Genomic DNA, 14,027 nt, shown 5'->3' with positions numbered 1-14,027 from the left:
AGCTCTTGCTTAAAGTTAGATAAGAGGGTGACCAGGACAGTCTCGGTGCTATATTGAGCTCGGAAACCAGACTGAGAGGGGTGTAGGATATCAAAGGCAGTCAGGAAGTCGTTGAGCTGGATGTTGACCATACTCTCCATTAACTTGGTAACTAGGGGAATCGAAGCCACTGGGCGATAGTTAGAGATGACGTCTGGTTTAATCTTTAGATTCTTCGGAACAGGGGTGAGAAGGATATTACCATGGCCTGGCGGATAAGATCCAGCACTTAACATGAAGTTGAGGTAAGTAGTCAGATCTTCAACAAAACACTTCGGTGCAGCTTTCAGGAGATGAGTCGGACAAACATCCAATCTACAGGGTTTGTTGGAGAACTTAAGTAAAGCAGCGGTTACCTTGTCAAGTGATAAGCGGGAGACTCCTTAAACTTCTTTTATTCAGTATTAATATTCAGTTAAAAATTGCTCTGAATACTTAATATAAATCTTGTATCACTCCTCTATAAAGTATTCCCAAAATGACCTTTGAATATACAATTAATATAATTTAATGTAAGGTGCTCAGTACATTCCCATATCCCCTATCTGAGATGTTATAGGAGCCTAATGAAAATCATTGCACAGAAGCCTCATATTAATTCACTTTATAGTACTTTAAATGATAGTTCTTTACTACTTATCTGAAAAGCAAATACTCCTGGTGTGTTATTCCACTCTTGCTGTATCATTCTGATTCACTTTTTTTGGTAGGAATCTGTATTATTTTTTAATTTTAATTTGAAATATTGATAGCCCACACCATTCACAATTCTAGGCAAGGAACAAATAAACATATGCCAGGTACTTGTGAACTGGATTGCCCACTGTTGGAAACAGGATACTGGGCTTGATGGATCTTCGGTCAGTCTCAGTATGGCAACACTTATGTATTTAACATTATTGATAATGAGCGACTGAGGAATTTGTTCTGGTCTAGAATAAAAGCATAAAAATTTTGTTTTCTCTGTATTAAGTTTTAACTGTACTCTTAATGCCTGTAATCTATGGGATGTTTTTATAGCAGGCATTTACACACCTAAAACAGGGTTTATGCATGCAAAATCTTTTATAAAATGGTCTAAGCCCCTATATCTTAAGGGGGTAATTTTATAACTGGGCGCCTAGATTAAACATTAAAACAGTGTCAACAGTCCTAAATAGCATTAAAAACACAATCAAGCATCACATTCAATGTAATATAATTACACTATATAACAACTCAACTACCTCACTAGCCACTACTTTAACCTCAATCTCCACTCAGGAAGTAGAGACTAAAAACAAAATACTTTTTTGGAATTGTTTCCTGGAGCTACATACATATATGCTCCATCTACCTTAACTCTAACCCAATCTGTTCCTCTCCATTGGTGCAGCAACCAGAAAACTCATGTACCATAGCCTACATAAAAATCCAATGTTTGAAAGTTTCAGACTTAGTTTGACTGTGTCTGCTTCTATAGAAACCTGCGTCAAAGGTGCTGTTTGCTCACAGATAGTTCTAGGAATTGAAATTTTATGATGCAATATACTAACAAAGGGCTTAATTCATCTCCACCTGGGACTTAGAAAACTTTCCAGCAACAATAGACTCATCGCCACAGGTGAATGCAATTAATTCTTTGTATCCTGAGACTGAAAAAAGCAGGCGAAAGGCCTTGTACATCTTGGCAAGCCTGGGCATCCCACTTCACACCAATTTTTAGGTCTACCCCCACTATCAGGTTGGTTATCCTTTCCCTAATAGATAAAGTTCCTCTACTGATCTCAGCAATATCCGGAATAGAGGGAACACACAGAGCATGCCTATGACTTAAAAGCAAAGTAAAGCAAAGACGGTTTGCCCTATCTGTCTCTGCATCTTCTGAGTCAGTCAAAATGTGAAAGTATTCTCTTAGAGAAATTCCTATGAAACATTAACCATTGAGTGTCATCTAGAGCAGCTACAACATGCAAGAAGGATGTTTGCAGACTTAGGAAGAGCAATAAGCGGAAATGATAGGTACCTTAACTGACTGTTTAAAAGAATTAGCAGGTATAATATGTTACTGAGTTGTGTGCCATGTATGAGCTCAAGAGGTTTTTGTTCATTTAATTATTTTATATTTGATATATTGACATACGTGTCAGTGTGGTGCATACACACTAAAAATGATGATACAACTCAAAATAAAATACAGACTCCGTCAACAATAAAATAAAACTAAATTAACAATCCTCTGGCATTCAGTAAATTGAATCACTCAGCTAGGAGGGAAAGCAAAGAGCCAAGATGTAACTTGTTTCTTTTTTATTTATTTATTTATTAAGTTTTACATATTTACAAGCATAATATCTTGCATCAGGAAAAATCGAATTAACAGAAAAAGAATATTTTTAAAGGAAAAATATAATTATTAAAGCATTATTTCTTCCAGTCCGATTTAAGTCCACAATGGGGAGTTCAAAAATTATACAAACATTGTTGAAGTAAAAAAAGTTAAGGAAATATTACAGTACAACTTGTAGGTCAGACGAATTCTGGACACTTAAACATTTATATCAAACATTGTCGACAGGTGGGATCACCACTCCACCTGTCTTCCTAGATGTTATAAACACCTCCAATTGGGATGGATCAAAAAAGGTAAATTTCTCATTACGGTATGAAATTTGACACTTGCAGGGAAATTTAAGGAAAAAAGTAGCTCCCAGGTTAATCACTTCTTGCTTTTTTTGTAAGAATTTTCTCCGGCGCAGCTGTGTTTCCCTTGATACATCCGGGAATATATTAATTTTTAGCCCCTTAAACATTTTAATTCGATTTTTATAGAAAAGCCTCAGTATCCATTGTTTATCTGGTAGTAGGGCTACAGTTGCCACCAATGTGGCTGGTAGCACTAATTCTGTATCTGAGCTTTCCAAAAGTGCAGAGACATCTAAGGGTTGAGTCTCTTGCTGCTGTAATTTCAAAGAAGGAATGTAGAATATTTGTGTGAAAGGAGGCATATTTTGTTCATTTATCTGAAGAACTTGCTTTAAATACGAATTTAGCATTTCTTTCGGTGCTATATTTGACATATATGGAAAATTTATAAAGCGCAAGTTATTGTTTCTGGAAAAATTTTCCATAATTTCCGCCTTCCTTCTCAAATTTGCCAAGTCTCTTAACATTACGTTTTGAGTTTCTTGAGTTTGTTTTAAATCCTTTGCTTGATTTTCCACCTGTGACTTTAATCCTTTTATCTTATCTTGAACTTCAGCAACATCTTGCTTAAGGGTTTGTATCTGTGGTATCATAGCTTTGCCCAAATCTACAATCAAATTCCAAAGGCAGTCCAGTGTAACCTCTGGGGGTTTACTTTGAAATAAATCAAGTGAAAAAGTTCGTACCTCTGTTTGTTGTAAGGAAAGGTCTACCCCAACGGGAGAGTTCCCACCTTCTGCAGTTATTCCGGGCAGTATAGTTACCGCTCCTTCCTGATCTCCATTTGCCCTCGGTCTTCCTTCGTCCTTCTCCCCTTCTGGGTGTGGATTAGGAGACGCCGATAATGAAGGGGCAGGTCTAACTTGCCCTGGAGGTGGTGGAGGCGTTCGATTGTCGGGGCTTAAAGAAACTTCCAGCTCTAGAAATCCCGGCGAGCCTTCAACCGCAGCAGGGATATTCAGCGAGCCGCTCACCGGCGTACTGGTGTCCTGGAGAGCCCTCTGTAAAAAGATATCAATCGGTCCGCTTCGAGCAGGGGTACTCAGGCGTTGGTGGGCAACGGCAGCTGCCTTCCCCCGCCGCTTCGACATTTTAGAAGAAATTAGTGGCGCTTAATCAAAGAGCCAATAAGTATATAAGGAAAATTGCAGGAGCTCAAAAAATGCGTCTGACCTACACGGCGGCCAGATGTAACTTGTTTCTGAATAACTGGCAGAGCTGTAATATTACAAATAAGCAATGATAATTTGTTCCATAAAACAGGTTCATGCTCCATCCATACACCAGATTCATGAACAGCATTTGACTGCTGGTGGTGATAATTTTCTGCCAGGCCATCAATCTCAAACTTTTTGTCACTAGTTTGGGACCTTCTTGAGCTGAGGCAAATTCTTTCTTTTGGGTGTGTGCTGGGCCATTTTTTTTTTACCGCATCTAGGAAAAAGGGCCTTTTTTTAAGGGGCCAGAGAATGGACGTGCCCTAAAATTGAAACCAGTGTGCGTCCATTTTCGGCCTGAGACCTTACCACCATCCATTGACCTAGCAATAAGGTCTCATGTGTTAGCTGGGAGGTAAACATGCAGCGCACGCCGACTGCCATTTACTGCTGGGTAGGCACCATGCGTAGAAAATAGAAAATAGTTTCTACCAAGTATTTTCAGCAAACCAAATTCGGAACTTGGTAGGCAGGCAGTAATGTCAATTTGGCACATAATGGACGCCCACCTGTTTCACTCCACTCAGGGCTTCTTCAGGGGTGCTTCCACACACAGAGTTAGTAGTCTGGAAGGTAGTCTGTAAGTCAGTGGCGTAGCCAGACTGCCAATTTTGGATGGGCCTGAACCCAAAGTGGGTGGGCACAAAATTTTCTCTCTACCCCCCTCCCCCAGCAAAATTTAGTCACGCTAATCAGATGCATTTGTCACACAGGGTAAAGTGCTGCTTTTCAGTGCATCAGATTTCAGAAAATTTATTTAATAGCCTAACACCCTTTTCAATGACCTTTCAGAGGCCAAAACCTCCTGCCTCAGGTCAGTATAATGCTGTTACGGTATCCTCGCCTGACCTAAGGAAGGAAGTATTGGTCTCTGAAACTTCATTAACACAGGTACCATATTACTTTATCCTAAATTAAAAATAAAATTATTTTCTTTACCTTTGTTGTATGGCCATTTACTTTTTCTCATTGTGTCGCTCCCAGTCTCTAGATTCTGCTTTCCTTCGTTTTCGCTTAACTCTTCTGCCAGGGTTTCCTGGCCATTTCTCATTTTTCTCTCCTTTTTCTTTGCTTTCTTCAATATTTTTCTGCCTCTCTCTCTCTCTGTCCTGATTTAATTCATTCTTACTATCCATTCTTTAATTTCCTTCATCTACTTATGGCTTTTCATCTTTTTCTCACCCTTGTTCTCCCCATGCTCCTTCCTCTTATTCTCCAGTCTTTCACTACTCTCCTTTTCCATCCAGCAGCTTTCTTCTTTCTCTCCCCATCCTTCCAGTCTCCCCTCTCTCTCCCCATCCTTCCAGTAGTCTCCCCTCTTTCTTTCTGCATCCTTCCGTCCAGTGTCACCTCTTTCTCCCTACCCTTCCATCCAGCGTCTTCCCTCTTTCTCTCCCCATCCTTCCATCCATCTATCCTCTCTCCTGATCCTTCCATCTAATGTCTCTCTCCCTCTTTCTAACCAGTGTCTCTGTATCACTCTACCCTTTTCTGTTCAGTGTCCCTTCTCTCTCCACATCCTTCCAGTCTCTCACCTTTCTCTCTGCATCCTTCCAGTCTCTCCCCTTTCTCTCCCCATCCTTCCATCCAGTCTCTCTCCCCATCCATCCGTTTTCCCTCTTTCTCTCCCCATCCTTCCATGTTTTCCCTCTTTCTCCCCATCCTTCCATGTTTTCCCTCATTCTTGTTGGAATGTAATTGTATTTTACATGCATTGCCTGTCACCTATTATTTCTCTGTGATTACTCTGTGACCTCTGATGTGAATTACTTAGAGAGGTCACACAGCTATGCAACTTCCTGTGGGGGTTAGACACAGCAGACACAGCACATGGAGCACATGGAGCTCATGATCTCTCCTAACCTGAGAGGATCTATGGTGGTGTGAGCATCCATTACCATCTAAGCACATGGAAGGAGCTGATAATACAAATGTATAGTAATATGTATATATAAGCCTGTCTGATTATAATCTAACTGCAAACTGTGAGTAAACAGATGTTTTGTTACTTCAACTTTAAAGTGACTCAGCAGTGAATTATTCTGGGGTGAATGAGAGAGAGATGAAGAAAAGAAATTAACATTTCTAAAGCTGAAGCTGTGTGTACTAAAATCTGCTAATTATTTACTACAAATAATCCAACAAAAGGGTTATGGGCCCAGGGCTCAGGAATTGAAAAAGAAGAGAAATATTACCAGGCAGAAAAAAAGGCCACATTTTTCTCTTAAGTTTTAAAGGAAAGATTCAGTCTGTCTCTCTCTCCCCCCACACAGCAGACAGAAGGCTAAGAAAATGGCTGAGGGAGGAAATTCACCATTTTTCTATTCTCTCAAGATGCCTAGATTAACTGAGTTTAATTATCGGCAGTGGGAACTAAGATTCATATGTCTCCTTCGAGCAAAAAGATTAGATATATGCTTAGACCAAGACAGAACAGCTGAAAATATGGCTGAATGGGACAATGCAAACTATTATGTGAAGTGCATGCTTTTGGAAGCTCTCTCAGAGAAACAAGCCATATTAGTGGAAGGAAAAGATACACCAAAGGACATTTTATATAAACTGAGAACTATGTATGCAACTACATATGCAAAGCAGCAACCAATTTGGCTGGCAGAGTTGAATGAAACCAAATTAAGGGATAAAAGTAAATGTAATGATCACATTATGCATCTTATGTCTTCATTTCAAAAGCTAGAACTTTCTGGAATTCCCATGTGTGATGCATTGAAAAGAGCATTTCTTTTTACCTCACTATCAAAGAAGTTTGATGTTTTTAGGTCTGTAAATGAGGCCATTGAAGGGCAATCTTTTGAACAGGCAACATCAAAACTAAGGCAGGAATGCATAATAAATGATTCTGAGGAGATGTGTTCTCAAAGTCAGTCAGAGAGAAATGAAACAAATTTCTTGGCAAAGAACAGAGGAAGGCGGAGCTATGGGAAAACTCCACCCAAGGGCAAGCTGATTTGCTACTCATGTGGAAAGGAGGGACATGTATCTAAATGGTGTAAGGAAACACAAAACACTCCCTCTAGCTCACCTAAGCCAATGGAACTAAAGAATTTTCAAACCAGGAAATGTATGAAGGACAAAGATAAACACAAGGGCTTTCTAATGGCAGAAAAATCTTTGACTATGGTAAATAATAATTCAAATGAAAGTACTTGGATTTTGGATTCGGGGAGCACATGCCATTTAACCAATTGTAAAGATTTCTTTCAGGAAATGTGTCCAGAGGAAGGTATTCTTAAAACTGCAAACGCAGGGACTGCTAAGATCCAAGCAAAAGGTATTGGATTCTTAAAATGCAAAGTGTCTAATGAAGTTAAAGAAATTCCTGTAAGTGATGTCTTGTATATTCCCCAAGCAGTTTGCAATATGCTTAGTGTATCTACATTAGATAAGAAGGGATTTGCGATTCATTTTGAAAACAGTAAGTGCACAATCTCTAAAAATGATGAAGTGTATGCTGAAGCTTTTATGCATAATGATGTTTATAAGCTGAACATTTCAGGTGAAGCCTCACATATGGCGCAAGTAAGGAAGAATGCTGGTAAAATGGAGAAATGCATAGACTGTGTTACTCAAAAAGGTGTGAGACCCTCATTTCCTGCATACACAGGAAATAGGAGTAATAAAGTGCTGGACTTAATACACAGTGACTTATGTGGACCGTTTAATATCCCATCATTGGGAAATAACAGATTTGTGCTAATATTCTTGGATGATTTCTCTAGATATTGTGTGGCCTATTTGCTGAAAGAGAAAAGTCAAGTCACAGACATGCTGAAGAAATACGTAGCCATGGTGAGCAATAAATTTGAAAGAAAACCAAAGGTTCTTCAGACCGACAATGGTGGTGAGTTCACTTCACAAAGCATGCGCACATTTCTAGAACAAGAAGGCATTCAACATATCACAACAGTAGCTTATACACCAGAGCAAAATTCTGTTGCAGAGAGAAAGTTTAGGTCACTTGTGGAAATGACCAGATGTATGCTGTCAGATAGCAATCTCCCTAAAAGACTATGGGGGGAAGCCATTCTCACAGCAGTGTACCTACAAAACAGAATGCCAACTAAAGGCGCTGAGCGCACACCACATGAGACATGGCATGGTAGGAAGCCAAACCTGTCACACATAAGAACATTTGGAAGTACAGCATATGCTAATGTACCAAAGCAAAGAAGGCATAAGCTGGATTCAACAACAGAAAGGGGCATTTTAGTTGGCTATGCTCCAGGACACAAAGGATATAGAATTTTGAATCTGAAAACTGGCATTGTTGGCATAAGACATGTTACATATTTTGATGAAAACAAAAGGGTTGATAAAGGCTGGATTATCCCAGATGAGCCTTATCATCCAGAATATGAAACTAGAACCATAATAGACATGCCAGTGTATATAAATGCCATACCAAGGCAGATGTCTGAAAGCAACTCATCTGTATCTAACGAGGAACAGGCAGAGGAAACAGACACAGAAAGGATCATTGAAGAAGACAGTACAGTTGGAGAAGGGGAATCAATTGGAGAAGGACTCTCAGATTTAGAGGATGCGGAAAGGTCAGACCAACCTGTTGTCAGACGCTCATCCAGGGAAAACAAAGGTGTTCCAACCCCAAGACTGTCTTACCTAACAAAGTCAGCAGAAGCTCAAGAGCCCTTAACATGGGATGAGATTGAGAAAATGCCAGCAGAAGAAGCTGCTGAATGGCGTAAAGCTGCACAAGAAGAAATTGATGCATTGGATAAAAATAATACTTGGATTCTTACAAAATTACCTCCTGGCAAGAAAGCTATAGGATGCAAATGGGTATTCAAGTTAAAAAGGAATGCACAAGGAAAAGTGGAAAGGTATAAAGCCAGATTAGTGGCAAAGGGATATCTTCAAAAATATGGAGAAGATTTTGATGAAGTGTTTGCACCTGTAGTGAAACACACGACAATTAGAACACTTCTGAGCATTGCAGTCTCAAAAGGCATGCAAGTCAACCACATTGATGTGAAAACAGCATTTCTTCACGGAGAAATAACTGAAGACTTGTACATGGAACAGCCAACAGGTTTTATAAATACAAAACAAAGACAGCTAGTGTGTAAATTAAACAAAGGTCTTTATGGATTAAAGCAAAGTGCAGAATGTTGGAATGAAAAATTGCATGAAATATTGACAAATTTAGGATTTAAGCAAGGTGAAGCAGATAAATGCTTGTACACTAGGTGCAGAAATGGACAATATGCATACATTTTAGCTTTTGTTGATGATCTGCTCATTGCAAGCAAAAGTGAGCAAGAGTACAAGGACATTGTAAAGTGTTTAAACCTCAATGTTGAGATAAAAGAACTTGGTGATGTGTCATACTATCTTGGTATAGAAATTGAGAAACAAAATGATGGTTCTTATCTTCTAAGCCAGAAGCAGAAAATAAATGAGCTTATTGAAAGTTTAGGTATGCAAGATGCCCAAGTTGTAAGCACTCCCATGATCACTGATTTTCTGAAGGATGAAACAGTAAGAGAACCTTTACCAGATAACATCCAATATAGATCAGCCATAGGTAAGCTTTTATATCTAGCTACCACATACAGGGCTGATATAGCAAATGCAGTAGGAATTTTGAGCAGAAGGGTCAGCTCACCTACCAAATCAGATTGGACTGCAGTTAAAAGGATGGTAAGGTATTTAAAGGGTACCATTGATTGTAAATTAAAGGTTTCAGCCAATAGTAATCCAAAACTAATATGTTACTGTGATTCAGATTGGGCAGGGGATCATTCTGATTATAAATCCACAAGTGGATATGTGTTTATGTATGGAAATGTACAAATTTCATGGGCCAGTCATAAACAAAGTATTGTGAGTTTGTCTTCTACAGAAGCTGAATACGTGGCTGTATCGGAAGCGTGCAGAGAACTGATGTGGATTGAAAAACTTTTGCTGGATTTTGGAATAGCTGAAAAGAGACCAATCCAGATAATGGAAGATAATCAGAGCTGCATCCGACTGTCACAGAATGACAAGGTTCAGTCACGTACCAAGCACATCGCAACGAAATACCACAACGTGCGAGAGTTGGCAAAAGAAGGGGTCATCAGTCTACACTATTGTCACACCAGTGAGATGACAGCTGACATCATGACCAAACCGTTACCCAGAGAACATTTTGTGAATCTGCGTATAAAGCTTGGACTTTGTATGAATAAATAATTGCATGACAGTTATGCATGAGAAGGGGTTTGTTGGAATGTAATTGTATTTTACATGCATTGCCTGTCACCTATTATTTCTCTGTGATTACTCTGTGACCTCTGATGTGAATTACTTAGAGAGGTCACACAGCTATGCAACTTCCTGTGGGGGTTAGACACAGCAGACACAGCACATGGAGCACATGGAGCTCATGATCTCTCCTAACCTGAGAGGATCTATGGTGGTGTGAGCATCCATTACCATCTAAGCACATGGAAGGAGCTGATAATACAAATGTATAGTAATATGTATATATAAGCCTGTCTGATTATAATCTAACTGCAAACTGTGAGTAAACAGATGTTTTGTTACTTCAACTTTAAAGTGACTCAGCAGTGAATTATTCTGGGGTGAATGAGAGAGAGATGAAGAAAAGAAATTAACATTTCTAAAGCTGAAGCTGTGTGTACTAAAATCTGCTAATTATTTACTACAAATAATCCAACAATTCTCTGCCATCCTTCCATCTGTTTTCCCTCTTTTCTCCCCATCCTTCCATGTTTTCCCTCATTCTCTGCCATCCTTCCATCTGTTTTCCCTGTTTTTCTCCCCATCCTTCCATGTTTTCCCTCTTTTCTTCGACGAGGCCCGCCCTGCATGCCAGCGCCAGCCCCAGCTCCCATTGCCGGCCACTGCTGCTTTTCCTGTTGAGCAGCAGGGCCGGCGCTACAAAAAGAAGAAGCGCTAACGGCGCTAAGGACCGTAGGATGAGAAATGTTTAAAAAAAAAAAAAAAAAGCGCGGCACCGGCAGGCACTGTCTCGGCAGCCTTGAGGCATTGGCTGCTGAGGCATTGGCTGCTGGCTCACAGGCTCCTCCCGAGACGGGAGGAGCCTGCGAGCCAGCAGCCAATGCCTCAGCAGCCAATGCCTCAAGGCTGCCAAGACAGTGCCTGCCGGTGCCGCGCTTTTTTATTTTTTTTTAAACATTTCTCGTCCTTAGCGCCGTTAGCGCGTCTTCTTTTTGTAGCGCCGGCCCTGCTGCTCAACAGGAAAAGCAGCAGTGGCCGGCAATTGGTGCTGGGGCTGGCGCTGGGCGGGCCTGGGCTGAAATTGGGTGGGCCTGGGCCCAGCCAGGCCCACCCGTAGCTACGCCCCTGCTGTAAGTATTTGGAATTTTGGTTTGGGTGGAGTGGGTCCTTGTTCTTTCAGTGTGTTTAATTAATTGTGCTTTATGTTGTAGGTAGGATTGTCCAGTTGTCAAAGTACGGTCATGCTGAGGGTCCCCCCGTTTGCCCCTGAAGAAACCCTGTGGTGGTGAAACGGGTCCGTTGGGCAGGGAAGCCCGATGGCGACCGCTTTGCAGCTAAGTGATGTTTAACATTATGGGCAATGTAGCTTTTGATATTCAATATTTGATATTTAATATTTGATTTGTTTGTTACAAAATTTGAGCACATAGGAGGATGGTGAGAAAGTGACCAGTGATTGATTTGTAGTGACGCTCATGTAGAGCACAACTTGTTCAGCATTATTGCTGTATGTCACTTATCTGAGGTCCTTTCCACTTTTTCTTATCACTATTTATGAACAGGGTTCCCATTCATACAAACCCGCTCTTTTCTTGCATGTATGTATGCACATATACACATAAATGCAAATATTCTGCCTAAGCTCTATTTTGAAAATACTTATGTAACTTACATGGCATGTATTTGCCAGGGGGCATTTGTAGGGGCAGAACTTGGGGAGGGCATAGGTGGGGCTCCCACTAATGTGTATAACATGTCATCCCTGCTGCGTTTAAGCAACCCACACTTACACCAGCTCTATGGCTGGCAACGGCATACTGAAAGCGGGGCAGTGGGGGGGGGGGGGGGGGGGCAGTCCACCCCAGGTGCATGCTGCAAGGAGATGCAAGGAGCAGCATCGTGACTGTTGGCTCTGCCAGTTCCCTACTTCCTCTGATGTTGCTTCCTGTTCCGGGGAAGGGAACCGGCGGAGCCGACAGTCGTGTGACTGCTCCCAGCAACCTGGAGGTAAGATGAGGGGATGTGGAGGCGATGTGCTGGGGGGGGGGGGGGGTGCAGCAGCGATCCACCCCATGTGCCAGCCAACCTGGGAATGCCACTGATGGCTGGCATAAGTACGGGTGCCTAAGAACAGAAGACCATAAGCATTGCCATACTAGGACAGACTGAAGGTCCATCAAGCCCAATATCCTGTTTCCAACAGTAGCCAATCCAGGTCATAAGTACCTGGCAAGATCCCAGAACAGTAAAACAGATTTTATGCTGCTTATCCTAGAATATGCAGTGGATTTTCCCAAGTCCATTATGGCTTATGGACTGTTCTTTTAGGAAAGTATCCAAATCTTTTTTAAACCCTGCTAAGCTAACTGCTTTTACCACATTCTCTGGCAATGAATTCCAGAGTTTAATTACACGTTGACTGAAGAAATATTTTCTCCAATTTGTTTTAAATTTACTATTTTGTAGCTTCATAGCGTGCCCCCTAGTCCTAGTATTTTTGGAAAGAGTTAACAAGCGATTCACGTCCACCTGTTTCACTCCACTCAGTGTTTTATAGACCTCTATCATATCTCCCCTCAGCCTTCTCTTCTCCAAGATAAAGAGCCCTAGCTGCTTTAGCCTTTCCTCACAGGAAATTTGTCCCATCCCCTTTATTATTTTTGTCGCCTATCTCAGTACCTTTTCTAATTCCATCTTTTTTGAAATGCGTTGACCAGAATTGCACACAGTATTCGAGGTGCAGTCGCACCATGAATGATACAAAGGCATTATAATATTCAAAATTTTTCCCCGTTCCTTTCCTAATGATTTCTAACAGCAGACAAGATTCCTGTTGCCACATCAAAGGTAGATAAGACACAAATGATGTCATTTAACAGTGCTTCATTTAAATCTAAAATCAGCATCTGCATATTTTTTATCATTGAATTCAGTTACAGTTGCCTTAGATGTATTAAGTTTTTACATATTGATACTAACTTTTTAGAGAAGCTTTTCCATCTAGTTGGAACAGCCTGTTTAACACTAGTCTCAATCTTTTAGAGAAGGATACAGGGACAAAGTTTGTCCCCGACCCTGCGGGCCCTGTCCCCATCCCCATCCCCATCACTGCAGTTAACTGTATGTCCCTATCCCCGTATCATTCTCCTCCCAAGTGAGCACTGACGCAGATATGTAGGTTCCAAATATTTAAAAAACAAAACAAAAAGTAGGGGTTGATAGTGTGATTTAATCAGCCAGATACAGCTCCTAGCTGGTTAAATCTCCTGTTCAAGGCTACCCCTTCCTTCTTAAATTTTTTTTAAAAAACATGGCCTGCCTCTGGTGGTCTGGTGGACACCTGACCATCCACCTGCGAAATACCAAAAGCCCTGGTGGTCCAGTGGACCGAGACCCCCACCCCCCAAATACTTAAAACCCCGGTGGTGCAGTGGGACCCTTGACCAGGATCCTCCCCTGGTGGCCTAGTGGTGGCCCGCAACCCCATCATATCTTTTGAAGAAGAAGGAAGGAAGGAGTCCTATTCCCTCCTACTGGGCATGTTATCAAAATGTCCACCAGGACTTTTGGTGTTGAGGAATGAGGGGGTCTGGGGTCCACAGGACCACCAGGTCCTGACTGGGGTTTTTTTTAAAGTTGAATAGGGAAGGGATCCCACTGGACACCCTAACACCAGTTCTGAGAAGGTTTACAGCAGTAGGGGTGCCTTTGTTTCCCGCTCTGTTTTTTGAGCGTTAAAGGGAATTTGAAATCACCTCATTTTGATTACATCTGATTACATTTGCATGCTGATCACACTATCCTTTGGCATGCTCGTTGTTCCCCGTGGTTGAGACCTCTGAGCATTCTGCACTAGCA

Source organism: Microcaecilia unicolor, chromosome 9, assembly GCF_901765095.1.
Source record: "Microcaecilia unicolor chromosome 9, aMicUni1.1, whole genome shotgun sequence".
Lineage (NCBI taxonomy): Eukaryota > Metazoa > Chordata > Amphibia > Gymnophiona > Siphonopidae > Microcaecilia > Microcaecilia unicolor.
The sequence above is the reverse complement of the archived record's forward strand: the minus strand, read 5'-3'. Positions refer to the sequence as shown.